This window comes from Triticum aestivum, chromosome 2D (genome assembly GCF_018294505.1).
Source record: "Triticum aestivum cultivar Chinese Spring chromosome 2D, IWGSC CS RefSeq v2.1, whole genome shotgun sequence".
NCBI lineage: Eukaryota > Viridiplantae > Streptophyta > Magnoliopsida > Poales > Poaceae > Triticum > Triticum aestivum.
Window position 1 is genome coordinate 116,291,232 of NC_057799.1, and position 15,144 is coordinate 116,306,375.

Below are 15,144 nucleotides of genomic sequence, written 5' to 3' on the forward strand. Positions count from 1 at the left end.
CACGGGCGCCGCAGGTGCAGCCAAACGAATGGGGGCCGGTGCCACGATGGGTGGAGGGGCGCGCACGGGCACGGGCACAGGCACTGGCGCTGGCATGTACACGAGCTCGCGCAGGTCCGCGGAGACCTCGCTGACGCCCGCGGCTTCCAGCTCTGCGATAGTGCTCGGCGACCAGCCCGTCAATGCTACGGGGATGGTCGCTGGCGCGGGCGCGGGGATGGGAGCTGGGACGGGAGCGGGGGCAGCAACTGCCGTGGCCAGCTCGTTCTGGGCCATGTCCATGAGGCCCCATTCCTCCTTATTTTCTATCTCCTCTGGCTCGGAGTCGACTTCACCAAACTTGAATACTAGTGGCAGATGATCATTCTGCGCCATGGCGGTGGAGGTCTGCGGGGGGAGGGGAGGAGGGGAATGGAAGGCGAACAGTAAGGCCGCCCGTATTAAACAGCGGCTCGGGCGCCATTAATGGAGGGGAAGGCGGGCGGCCATGGGAGTCAAAGGGCTCGCTTCCCAGTGAGCCTGCGCAGCGTACGGCTCGCAAACGCTTCCCGGTGAGCCTGCGCATTGGAGGACAGCTTGCACGACTCTCGGTCAGCCTGCGCACCAGACTGCGCTCGCACGCCTCCCGTTCAGTCAAGGTCAAGCAATTGTCCACACGGCACCTCCTACAGCCATTAAAACCAATACACGTGGCGTCACGTGAATGGTTAACAGAATGCACACATTTTGAATTATACAAACGTTTGAGATATTAAAGTGGTAGCTATTTTTTCAAAATGCCTTTGTTGGCTGTCATTATTCGAGTGCGCTTTCTCTCAAAATGGACACGAAAAATACCACATCATGTCGGGTGCCATTTCATGATAGCATGCCAAGTTTCATGAATTTCAGACGAGTTTTCGATTTACTAGAATTTAAAAACCAGGCATCTCAATGTTTTTTCGGCAATGAACGGTGCCCTGGTGTTTGAAATTCATTCCCATTTCTTGCATGGGACCTAAGCATGCACCCAAGAACACAGATTTGATTTTTCAACCAATTTATATGCACTGGAGCATGTGCATGTAGTTCAAATTTGAATTATGCACATACATGCATTGAAAACTCGGTTAATGCATAAAAATGTCCAAAAGAACCCCGAAAAATCACAAAAATTGACACAACACTCCTGTTGTTCTATGTTGAAATGAGAAATTTTTTGGAAGCAATAAGAGGCAGTGGATATCGTTTCGTCCCCAAAGGTGGGACGTTCCCTACCGAAACCATGATGCTTGTTGTGAGAAGCTCTGGTTTGTGAGAAGCATATACCCAAACCTGCCCCAAACGGGACAAAATTTTTACCACGGCATGTTGATGCCGCTCCATGAAAGCATGCCAAGTTTCATGAATTTTAGACGAGTTTTGGATTTACTAGAATTTAAAAACGAGGCATCTCAATGTTTTGCCGGCAATCGACGGTGCCCTGGTGTTTGAAATTCATTCCCATTTCTTGCATGGGACCTAAGCATGCACCCAAGGACACAGATTTGATTTTTTCAACCAATTTATATGCACTGGAGCATGTGCATGTAGTTAAAATTTGAATTATGCACATAAATGCATTGAAAACTAAGTTAATGCATACAAATGTCCAAACGAACCCCGAAAAATCCCAAAAATTGACTCAACACTCCTATTGTTCTATGTTGACACGAGATTTTTTTTGAAAGCAATAAGAGGCAATGGATATCGTTTCGTCCCCAAAGGTGGGACGTTCCCTACCGAAACCATCATGCTTGTTGTGAGAAGCTCTGGTTTATGAGAAGCATATACCCGAACCTGCCCCAAATGGGACAACTTTTTTAACACGACATGTTGATGCCGCTCCATGATAGCATGCCAAGTTTCATGAATTTTAGACGAGTTTTGGATTTACTAGAATTTGAAAACCAGGCATCTCAACATGTTGCCAGCAAAACAGTGCCCTGGTGTTTGAATTTCATTCCCATCTCTTGCATGGGACCTAGAAATTCACCCAAGGACACATATTAGATTTTTCAAGCAACCTTAGTGCATTGGAGCATGTGCTTGTAGTTCAAATTTGAATTATGCACATAAAATGTCTAGAAAACCCAGTTAATGCATAAAAATGTCCAAACGAACCCTGAAAAATCACAAAAATTGACACAACACTCATGTTGTTCTACGTTGACACTAGAAATTTTTTTGAAAGCAATAAGAGGCGATGGATATCGTTTCGTCCCCAAAGGTGGGACGTTCCCTATCGAAACCATCATGCTTGTTGTGAGAAGCTCTGGTTTATGAGAAGCTTATACCCGAACCTGCCCCAAATGGGACAATTTTTTTACCATGGCATGTTGATGCCGCTCCATGATAGCATGCCAAGTTTCATGAATTTCATACGAGTTTTGGGTTTACTAGAATTTAAAAACCAGGCATGTTAACATTTTGCGGGCAATCAACAGTGCCCTGGTGTTTGAATTTCATTCCCATCTCTTGCATGGGACCTAGAAATTCACCCAAGGACACACATGTGATTTTTCAACCAACTTTAGTGCATTGGAGCATGTGCTTGTAGTTCAAATTTGAATTATGCACATAAAATGCCTAGAAAACCTAGTTAATGTATAAAAAGGCCAAACGAACCCCGAAAAATTCCAAGATTGAACACAACACTCCTGTTGTTCTATGTTGACACTAGAATTTTTTTGAAAGCAATAAGAGGCAACGGATATCGTCCCGTCACCAAAGGTGGTACGTTCCCTATCGAAACCATCATGCTTGTTGTGAGAAGCTCTGGTTTCTGAGAAGCTTATACCCGAACCTGCCCCAAATGGGACAAAATTTTCACCACGGCATGTTGATGCCGCTCCATGATAGCATGCCAAGTTTCATGAATTTCAGACGAGTTTTGGATTTACAAGAATTTAAAAACCAGGCATCTCAACGTTTTGCCGGCAATCAACAGTGCCATGGTGTTTGAGTTTCATTCCCATCTCTTGCATGGGACCTAGAAATTCACCCAAGGACATACATGTGATTTTTCAACCAACTTTGGTGCATTGGAGCATGTGCTTGTAGTTCAAATTTGAATTATGCACATAAATTCCTAAAAAGCCCAGTTAATGTATAAAAAAGGCCAAACGAACCCCGAAAAATTCCAAGATTGAACACAACACTCCTGTTGTTCTATGTTGACACTAGAATTTTTTTGAAAGCAATAAGAGGCAACGGATATCGTCTCGTCCCCAAAGGTGGTACGTTCCCTATCGAAACCATCATGCTTGTTGTGAGAAGCTCTGGTTTGTGAGAAGCTTATACCCAAACCTGCCCCAAATGGGACAAAATTTTCACCATGACATGTTGATGCCGCTCCATGATAGCATGCCAAGTTTCATGAATTTCTAACGAGTTTTGGATTTGCTAGAATTTAAAAACCAGGTATCTCAACGTTTTGCCGGCAATCAATAGTGCCCTGGTGTTTGAAATTCATTCCCATCTCTTGCATGGGACCTAGAAATTCACCCAAGGACACACATGTGATTTTTCAACCAACTTTAGTGCATTGGAGCATGTGCTTGTAGTTCAAATTTGAATTATGCACATAAAATGCCTAGAAAACCGAGTTAATGTATAAAAAAGGCCAAACGAACCCCGAAAAATTCATTCCCATTTCTTCCATGGGACCTACGCATGCACTGAAGGACACATATTTGATTTTTCAACCAATTTGTATGCACTGGAGCATGTGCATGTAGTTTAATTTTGAATTGTGCACCTGAAATGGCTAGAAAAGCAGTTTAATGTATGAAATGTCCAAACGAACCCTGAATAATTCCAATTCTTTTAGGACACACATACAGTTGCATGTTCACTGCAGATAAAATTTCTAGCAATTCAAACACCGTCCATTGCCGCTGTGACCCCATTTTGTAATTCAAATAAAGTAGATCCCACACAGTTTATTCTCACCAACCATGTGAGATGTAGTACAAAATATCTTGGAGCACCGTCGGTGTATAGTACGCCTATGGCTTACGCGAGAAGCTGCGTCGGCTACAGTCCACAACCGGCGTGTCAAGCACACTAGCTCGCTCCCCCAAAACTCCCGCCTCTGCATCCCTCGCAATCTCGAAAATATCTACTGCCTGGAAGGTTTTAATGTTTGATAGCACACGATTAGTATGTGCGGACCGTGTGCGATGTCTGTTACTCCCGCTCTGCTTCAGTCCCTTGATTCAAATTTTCAGTAGCCCCGGCATTTTACTCCCGCCTCTGCATCCCTCGTAATCTCAAAAATATCTGCTCGCCCTTGATCCAAATTTTCAGTAGCCCCGCCTTGTTACTCCCGCCTAGTAAAATTTTCAGTTGCCGCAATATTTCATCAAACACAACCTCCGCTCACACAGACACACACAACCCTCGAAACCATTGGTAGGTCGCCGCCATCGCCGACGCCTCCATCCTCAACCTCTGCCTGTGTGCCGGGGAGCTCGAGTAGCCAATGACCAAAAAGAGATTTATCGCCGCCTTTTCGCCCGACGTTGGCTAGGTGGCCGCCGAGGTGTCCCCGTCGTCCTCCGCGGGCCCGATCCGCCGAGGTGTTACTCCGTCGCCACACCCCTACGCCGGTTCGAGGACTTCCCCGTCCTTCCCTGGACCCGGTAGCCGACGAAGTACTACCTCGGGATCCGGCAGTAGCGGTGGGGGACGTGGGTCACCGAGATTACAGGTTGAGAGACCCACACCCACCAGTGGCTCGGTAGCTTCCACACGGCCGAGCTCGCGACCATGGAGTACGACCGCTGGCAGGTCCGCTACCACGGCACAGCGGCTAGGCTCAATTTCCCCTTCGGCACACGTCTAGTCCACCTTGTTTCGTCGGAGACAGGGTGGTGAGCTCGGCTATGGCACGGGAGGACCGCGAGGCGTGGGAGCATCTCGAGGCCGAGGCCGCCGATGAGGCCTACATGCAAGAGCTCCGCCGGCAGCACCCGGAGCTCGTGGAGGCAGAGCGGGCGATCTTTGCCGGCGCGGAGGGTGGCGAGGTTATCGCGCTCTCCTCTAATGACGAGGTCGAAGGCGGCGAGGACGGCGGCGCGGAGGGCAGCGAGGTTATCGCGCTCTTCTCTGATGACGAGGTCGAAGGCGGCGGCGACGGCAGCGCGGAGGGCGTCGAGGTGGGCCCCGAGGACGAGGAGATCGACATCGACGAGTGGAGGAGTGCCTTCCCCAACGACCCCGACGACGGTATTGGCCCGGACCCGGCTCGCGGCACATCGTACATGACGAGGAAGGATTGGCTCGACCTCTACTTCGACCGAAAGTAGTTTAGCTTAGTTTAATTTATGTTTTATGTTCAGTTATGCAAAACTATCTATGTTTATGTTTGAATGCATGCTACCTTCGGTTGAACCTGCTTTGAACTTGATCAAATTGAAGTTTACAACCTTAAGTTTAGGGGATCGACTAGAAAAGGCCAAAAATTGCCGGAGTATATATATATATCCACTAAGGCTTTTAGTCCTTTAACTTTTTAAGGATCGCCTAGAGATGTCCTTATGACTTGTTTATTTCAGTTCTTCACAATGTGATGCTCTATATGTGCAACTATTTGTTGTGCAGTTCGATTTCATCAATAACAGTTTCAACAATACCACTATGAATTACGATATTTGGTTGCTGTTAAGGATATTGCAGTTAACATGCCTTTTCGTTTTTCAATTGTTGCTTAGCAACATGCATTGTACTGAATGACTAAATATGCAATCCCAGGCTACATAGCAACAAGGAAGAGTGTTACCTTAATGTTCTGATGATGTCTAGATATACATGTAATAAAATCTTATATAATGGGATGGATCGAGTGTTGTACTACATCATTTTTCAATTGTTGTTTAGCTTCTAATATTAACTTGGTGCTTTTAGGTACATATATCATTGCCAAAGATCCACACTTCGACCCTTTCTGCGTATGGGGCATGAACCAGCATCAAGTGAGGAAACTGATAAAGATTGTTACTAAAATGGGTCAAAACATGTCAATCGAACTATTTGTTTACACTTTATGCAAGACAACGGTGAACTGCAGGATGGTAAGTAAGAACCATGTAGCCTTCTTTTTACTGCCCGTAATGAGTTGTGTTAGATGACAATATCTGAATCTTTTTTTCTTTTGCAGTGGATCCTGAAGAAGTTTACTCAAGATTACCTCTCAAACTACATGATTGGCAGCCGGCCATCACAAGGGGTTGGACTAGAGTCCTGCATGCCTTCTGCATCCAGGAGAGCACAATAGGGCCATTCCGCTTCACCTTGTTCAGCAACTGGAATGTCTGTCGCCTCTTTCTTTACCATCTGTAATAGTACAAGTATAGAACCCTGGTACATCATTCTTTATTTGATGCTTCTATAATTCTTAAACATATGTACCTGTGAATCGAATAATGCATTGGTTGTTTGAACCTGATGGATATGAATAAAGCTATAGCCTACTTTCAAGTTTAAATTAGGTACAATTTTAAATAGCAACAATTAAATTAGGGCGAAATTACGTTGTGCAGGTCATTACGGCACACACGGTTGGTAAAACACAAACGTTTGCGATATACACCATAATCCGAGACGGTTCACAGAGAGGAAATGTGTGCAAGCATGCACACAGTTGCCGTTCGCAAAGCGTGTCTGATGTCAGACACTATCACATATGATGCGGGAAAACTAAATGTGTGTGATTGTCTACCTATCGTACACGGTTTATAATCATGAACTGTTTGTGATGTGCCAGGCATCGTAAATCTCCCGTGCCTGGAATCTGCCTAGAATCTGCCTGGAAAGCTCCCGTGCCTAGAATCTGTCTGGTTTTAGGCAGAACCACAAAACTCCGACTGCGATGGCAATGCGAGAACAAACGAGTAGCAAGGATGAAGCGTTTGGGATATTCGAGATATCAGAAACAGTTATATAGGGACAACTGTATGCATCAAGGCTCCCTATCCCCGACGGTTTCTGGGTCATGTGGGAAGGACCCCCCTATCGCCCACACTCACTTGCCGACGGTTCCAAATGCCGTTGCAGAAAGGGGTTAAAAACCGTTTGTTTAGGACCGACGCGCACCAGTGTTACTCTGCTCGGGTTACCTCGTAACCATCACATGCATCACATGATCAACTCAGGATCCACTCAAGCTTGGTATTACAATACCGTAGTAATCATTACATGACCACAAGGAGCTTGACCTTTACCCTTGACTCTCGCATAACACCACAAATATCCATCAACTCGGTATCCTTGATACCACGGTGATCCTCTCGCGATCACATAAAAATCATCCAACTTCGGTATCCACGATACCTCCGTGATCCTCTCTCGATCACAACCAATCTCTTTCTCATCATCGAACCGGGGTTATTATTAATCAAGTTATTATTATTATTACCGTTGACCCATAGTGTGACCGACACGAACTGGGCCCTTATCCGCGGGCGCGGCTATTGATAGGTTTAACACACACACACACACACTCTGCAGTGGTAGCACACTTTACCCACACCACGTAACCCATGGCCTCGCACTCCCATTCGAGTGGACCAACGGCGTTCCGACAAAATCGTCCTACTGCCATGACACTCTCCCGGCCACTCCGACCAACACCCCCTTAGGGTTCAGTCCTGGGTGGCCCCGTTGAGGGAATCCTGGATTAAGGGGTCCTCGGGCGTCCGGGCTATAGGACGTGGGCCGGACTAATGGGCCATGAAGATACAAGACAGAAGAGTCCCTCCCGTGTCCGGATGGGACTCCCCTTTGCGTGGATGGCAAGCTTGGCGTTCGGATGTGAAGATTCCTTTCTCTGTAAACCGACTCTGTATAACCCTAGGTCCCTCCGGTGTCTATATAAATCGGAGGGTTTAGTCTGTAGAGGCAATCAGAACCATAATCATACAGGCTAGACATCTAGGGTTTAGCCATTACGATCTCGAGGTAGATCCACTCTTGTAACCTCATATTCATCCAAGATAATCAAGCAGGAAGTAGGGTATTACCTCCGTCAAGAGGGCCCGAACCTGGGTAAACATCGTGTCCCTGTCTCCTGTTACCTTCGATCCTCAGACGCACAGTTTGGGACCCCCTACCCAAGATCTGCCAGTTTTGACACCGACATTGGTGCTTTCATTGAGAGTTCCTCCGTGGCGTCGAAGACAGGATTAATAGCTCGCCTTGTTATCAAGGACAGTATCACTTCCGAAGGAGCCCTACCCTCAGGCCAAACCCTCCGGCCGGGCAGCTTTACCATGGCTGCCCATTCGGTCGTTAAGCCAATGATGACCTCCCAAGTCATCGAAAATCGTTTCTGTGTTGACCCCGAATACTCCAAACGGATGGATCCGGCAGATTTGTCGTCTTTAAACGAACTCCTGGATCGCATCACTGCCCTGGGGGTCGCTACAGACTATGATCAGATTGGGCTTAGACCCGATCAGACAGAAATTAAATCTCCGCCGATCACCCATCAGATAGCAGTCATAGAGGAGCAAAACAACTCTTCCCCTATACTGAAAACAAGCTATGTTCGGATTTCCGAGCTCGGAGAGCCGGATACCCGTCTCCGGGGCGACACTCTCAGTCCCACGAACTTAGAATCGGGCGCTGAGCCTAAAGAATCGTTGGACATCCCGAAGCCCGAACTAATAAACCCAGAAGTTTTTCAAACTCCGGACTCCACATCGGGTCAGGGTTCGGATTTAATGCCATCCACCCACCACAAGCAATATTCACCAAGCAATTCCGGTCCTCCGGATATATGCGACCTCATGTATGTATGGCAGAAGTCTTAGGAAACGGTCCATCACTTTTGGGCCAGATTCCTCCTTGTCAAGGACAAGATTAAAGATTGTCGCGACGAGGACGCAATTTCAGTATTCTGCAATAATTGCACGGACGAAGGAATCCTCAACGCCCTCAACCGCCGTCGCGTATTACACTTCGCTGACTTGGCAACCATAGTACATAAGTACTGCGCAATGGAAAGCGCCTGGAAAACTCAGACAGCTCGCTGGGAACCACCGGCCTTCACGCCGCCTCCCTGGCGGGCAAAAAGGATGCACCCTCGCGGGGCACCCGACCCCATAGGCAAGAAAATTAAGCCCATTACGGGACGTGGAACCGTCCTTGAAGGATGGCTAGATAAGCCATGCAAAATACACACGACACCGGATAACGAACCAACCCACAGCCTTAGAGCATGTTGGATACTCTGGCAAGTGGCCAAGAGCGGCGATGATATCCTTACCAAAAACACCTCAGAGCAGTACTCTCCGGAAGACAATGACCTCAGAGTATTGACGGTCTTCGAGAATTTCGCTTCAAACAATCGGCGCAAAAGGGCACTCCGTGACCTTGCCAAAGTCTGCCAAGTCGCAGCAATAAATCCCTGGAATGACACGGCCATAACTTTTAATGCCGAGGACGAACCAAAACTCCGGTCAGTCCAGGCACCAGCCGCCTTGGTCCTCAATCCAATTGTGGACGGCTTTCGGCTCACTAAAGTGCTTATGGACAGCAGCAGTGGGCTGAACCTCATCTACGAGGACACGCTCAATAAAATGCAACTGGATAGGAGCCGCATCAAGCAAAGTAATACGACCTTTCGAGGAATCATTCCCAGTCGGGAAGCAAGATGTGCCGGAAAAATTACACTTGACGTGGTATTCAGCACGCCGGAGAACTATCGGTCCGAAGAGATAACCTTCCAGGTGGCCCCTTTCAACAGTGGATATCATGTCCTGTTGGGGCGAGACGCATTCACACGCTTTCAAGCCATACCTCACTACGGGTATATGAAGCTCAAGATATCCGGGCCCAACGGCATTATCACTCTCGCCAGTGATCCGGACATACCACTCCGCGCCGAAAACAAAACCGCATCCCTGGCCCTCGAAGCTCTGTCCGAGGCCCTTGCGGCCGAAGAATTAACCGCATTACGCTCCACGGTGCACAGGGACGACATAGTCCTCGATAAACGGCCCAAATCCACCTCCTTCAAACCAGCGGACGAAATAGTCAAATTTCAAGTTCACCCGACGGACCCCAAGAAAACAGCTTCCATCGTGGCACAGCTGGACCCGGCGGTCGACGCCGCATTACGCGCGTTCCTGCGTGAGAACTGGGACATATTCGCCTGGCACCCTTCTGATATGCCAGGAATCCCACACAGATTGGCCGAACATAGCCTCAATATATTGAAGGGATACAAGCCGGTCAAGCAAACACTGTGGCGCTTTTCCGAACCCAAACGACAAGCTATGGGGGAGGAACTAGCCAAGTTAATTGAGGCCAGATTCATCAGAGAAATAAAACACCCGGACTGGCTAGCAAACCTGGTGATGGTACCAAAGAAGGATAAATCCTGGCACCTCTGCGTCGATTTCAAAGACCTCAACAAGGTTGCCCTAAGGATCCCTTCCCCCACCCCGCATCGATCAGATCATTGATGCTACTGCAGGACACGACTTACTGTGTTTCCTCAACGCATACTCCGGATACCATCAAATCAAAATGAAGGAGTCTGATCAAGCCACAACGGCATTCATTACCCCATACGGGCCTTTCTGCTTCAACACTATGCCCTTCGGGCTGAAAAACGCCGGCGCCACCTACCAATGCATGATTCAAACATGCTTGGAGAAACAAATCGGCAAGACGGTCGAAGCATATGTGGATGATGTCGTCATCAAAACTAAGCACGTCGAGTCACTAGTAGATGACCTGCGTCTCACATTCGACAACCTCCATACATATGACATCAAGCTCAATCCGGAAAAGTGTGTCTTCAGCATCCCCGCCGGAAAACTGTTGGGCTTCATCATTTCCAATAGAGGAATTGAGGCCAACCCAGCCAAAATCCGAGCTTTGTCACAATTGGTTACACCAATAGACCTCAAACAGGTCCAAAAGCTAGTTGGATGCGTGACAGCTTTAAGTCGCTTTATCTCCAGATTAGGACAAAAGGCATTGCCACTATATCGCCTGCTCTGACGCACCAACCACTTCGAGTGGACGGACGCGGCAACGGCCGAACTGGAGGAAATAAAAACTCTTCTAGCAAGCAACCCAATCCTGGCCGCGCCAAACGTCGGCGAACCCATGTTATTATACATCTCCGCAACACACCAGGTGGTGAGTGCGGTGCTCGTCGTCGAACGAGAGGAGGACGGACATAAATTTCTACTTCAGAAACCGGTATACTATGTATCCACTGTCCTCACACCATGCAAATCCTGGTACCCTCATTACCAAAAGATGGCATATGCGGTCTTCATGGCATCCCAGAAGCTACGGCACTACTTTCAAGAGTGCTCGATCACAGTGGCTCCCGAAGTACCACTCAACGACATAATCAACAATCGCGATGCTACAGGCCGGAGTGCCAAGTGGGCCATTGAACTCTTTCCATTTGATATAACATACAAACCATGCTGAGCCATTAAATCCCAAGTATTGGACGACTTCATCGCCGAGTGGACAGATGCCGAACTCCCTAAAGAGTACGACACGTATTCCAACTGGGTCATGCACTTTGATGGCTCTAAAATGCTGGCCGGTTTAGGAGTGGGCGTTGTCTTAACGTCCCCCCACAGGAGACACGGTCCAGTACGTACTCCAAATATTATACACAGACTCCCATAACGCAGCCGAATACGAGGCCTTATTGCACAGTCTTCGGATGGCTGTCTCCATGGGCATACAACGCCTGGAGGTGCGCGTGGATTCAATTCTCGCAATATCCCAAATAAACGGAGACTTTGACGCCAAAGATCCGAAGATGGCAGCCTATCGTAACGCCATACTCAAAATATCAGCTCGGTTCGAGGGTCTTGAGTTTCATCATGTGGCTCGAGCAAGTAATCAAGCGGCGGATGTCCTCGCTCGCATGGGCGCCAAGCGTGACCCCGTCCCACCTAACATCTTTCTAGAAAGGCTCTTCAAGCCATCCGTGGTGTGGGAGGGTGAGAGCGGCAACACTAGTCCGGATCCGATTATACCCCAGATTCCGAACACAATACCGATATCATCGGGGGCTCAGCCACCGAAATAACACCATCGGCCCATCTAATAATGGCAGTAATGGCCCCATGGACCGAACCCTTCTTGGCCTACCTTAATAGGTGAGAGCTCCTTGAGGATCAGAATGAGGCTCGATGCATCATTCGACGTTTGAAAGCCTACAAGGTTCATGAAGGAGAGCTCTACAAGAAGAGCGCTACCGGAATACTTCAAAGATGTATCTCCAAAGACGAAGGACAACATCTCCTGGCCAAAATCCATGCTGGTCTCGGCGGCCACCATGCCGCTGCTCGGGCTCTTGTAAGTAAAGCCTTCCATACCGGTATCTTCTGGCCGATGGCCCGAGCAGATGCCCAGGACCTTGTCCAACGTTGTGTGGGATGCCAGCTTTTCGCCAACCAAAGCCATATGCCGCCTACCGCCCTACAAACAATCCCCATTACTTGGCCTTTCGCGGTCTGGGGGCTTGATATGGTCGGACCCCTTAAAGGGGGAAGCCATAAGAAAAAATATCTGCTGGTCATGGTAGATAAATTCACTAAGTGGATAGAGGCCAAACCAGTTAAAACGGCCGAAGCCGGACCAGTGATAGACTTTATATCCGGTGTCGTACACCGTTATGGTGTCCCACACAACATCATCACCGATAATGGCTCCTACTTTACAGCCGACGAGGTAAAAACATGGTGTGCTAACCTGGGCATCAAGCTCGATTATGCCTCCGCCTATCACCCCCAAACAAACGGTCAAGTCGAACGAGCTAATGGTCTTATCATGAGCGGCACTAAGCCTAGATTAGTACAGTCTTTAAAAGAGTCAGACAAACACTGGGTCGAGGAGCTCGACTCCATACTCTGGGGGCTGCGGACCATGCCCAATTGCACTACCAGTTACACACCATTCTTCATGGTGTACGGCGCAGAGGCTGTTTTGCCCTGTGATATCATTCATGACTCACCTCGAGTGCGCATGTACGAAGAGAGATAAGCCGAGCTTGATCGACATGACAGTCTAGATGCCCTGGAGGAGGAGCACGGCGTTGCAAAAGCCCGTTCCGCATTCTATCAACAACAAGCTCGCAGATACCAAAGCAGAGAAGTGCGGGCCAAGACTTATAATGTTGGTGAACTCGTTCTACGCTTGCCAGAAAAGAAAAAGGACAAACTCAAGCCCAAGTGGGAAGGTCCCTTCATTACAGATGAAGTTCTAATTGGAGGTGCGTATCGTCTGCATGATGCATTGGATAATCGCTTAGAGCCGAACCCGTGGAACGCCGCCAGACTCCGGAGATTCTACGCTTAGAGCCGGACTCATTGTTCGTTTTCTTTTTCTCCTTTTCCATTTTCTCTCTCTTTAAATTTTTATTTAGCTTTATAGCTCTTGTGCGGCTAGACTGCACACTTATGAGGTACACATCCTTAAATGTACACGCCCATAATACCTGGGGGCTTCTTTTACAGAAGATCATTATCATTTTCCAAGCATCAAGCACCACATATGTGTCCTTTTCTCACATATACCTTTTCTTCGCCATTATATGCACCTTTATGACTTAAGTTTTTGCCAAGCTGGGTTGCCTGGCTACTGTGCTTATGCCCTACGTTCTCATTTGTTCGGCTAGGGCATAAAGGGAGCACCTCTGCGATTGTTACAGCCGGGTCATCCGGACTTGTACCTCAGACTGGGTGAAGCCGAAAGCTAGCGTTCTTAAGGGAATAATCGGTCGGCGGACTAAAGACGTTTTATCCTCATTACACTATGAACCCCCAGATATTATGTATACTACGATTTTTCGAATCATAGTTTGGGCATGCATACTAATGCATGCTCACCCAGAGAAAGGAACCCTTAAGGGAACTATTCTCTCTGGAAGATGTTTCTTACAATCAATAAGTAATATAACATAACTAGCCGAATACAACTTGTCTGTTCAAGCAACTATGACCCTTACGCCTGGTTTCCACGCATGCCCCGGTATTTATTGCCGGTCTGGTATTCGGAAACACTCCGCACCTTCGGGGCTGGAGGTCGAAGCGAAAAGGTCGGCCATGACAATCATTTTACAATTCGGCTAGGGACAAATTTGTCACTTGAAGTACATAGTCACTTGGACTCAAAAGCTTCTTCCTCTATACCGTCTAACAGGCTGTCTAACTTACAATCCCGTTGTGAAAACTTGGCGGCTATTTTTACTTGGTCATATACCAAGCTCACTGGAATCTCTTGTCCATCTGATCCTATAGGTCCGACCCGGGCCATATGATTCGGATCAAGTCTGGTGTACCGCGTTTTCACCATGGCCCAGGCCTCTCGCGCGCCTTCCTGACAAGCTAATATCTTCCATAATTTAAAACGGCACCGAGCTCCCTTAAATAGCTTCACAAGCTCCTCCATACTTCCTGGAGGGGATGCGGATGGCCATAAAGCCTGGGCAATAGTCCGCCTCGTTTTCCGAGCTTGCTCGTACACTTGGGACAGCTCTTGCAGCAGATTGCCTTGAGATCCGGGCATTTCCTCTTCGGGCCGGCCAGTCAGCATACCTGCAGACATAAATCTGTTACTTCATTTCTTTACCGCACTATACGAAGGTAAGTTCAAAACCATATTGAATATGCCGCCCCGTAGCCTCTTGTTCTCTTTTACGGCGTCTGCTAGCTGGGCTCGAACGTCTTTTAGCTCTTCGCCCAGCAGGGTGTTGGACTCCTGCAGCTTGTTCTTCTCATCCTTGGTCCATGTCAACACACGTTCGCCGACAGCCAGTTGCTTTTTGGCCTGGTGTTTACCCGCCAGCGCGGCCTTCAGTTCCTCTTTCAGTTGATCTAACGATTCTGCCAGGGGAAATAAAACAGTGTTAACATTACTGGTATATGATTATATTTTTTTGGATAGAGGAGAACATTACCACGCGGTGCCTCCTTGGATTTCTCTAGTTCGGCAGCTAGCTGGGTCCGACACTCTTCCAGCTCACGAGACAGCATGTTGTTCTTCTCCGTGAGTGCCTGATTACACAATGATCCTTAAATTAGTTGTTTCAACTGTTTCAAGTCTCGGGGGATACTGGTATATGATTACCAGATCTAT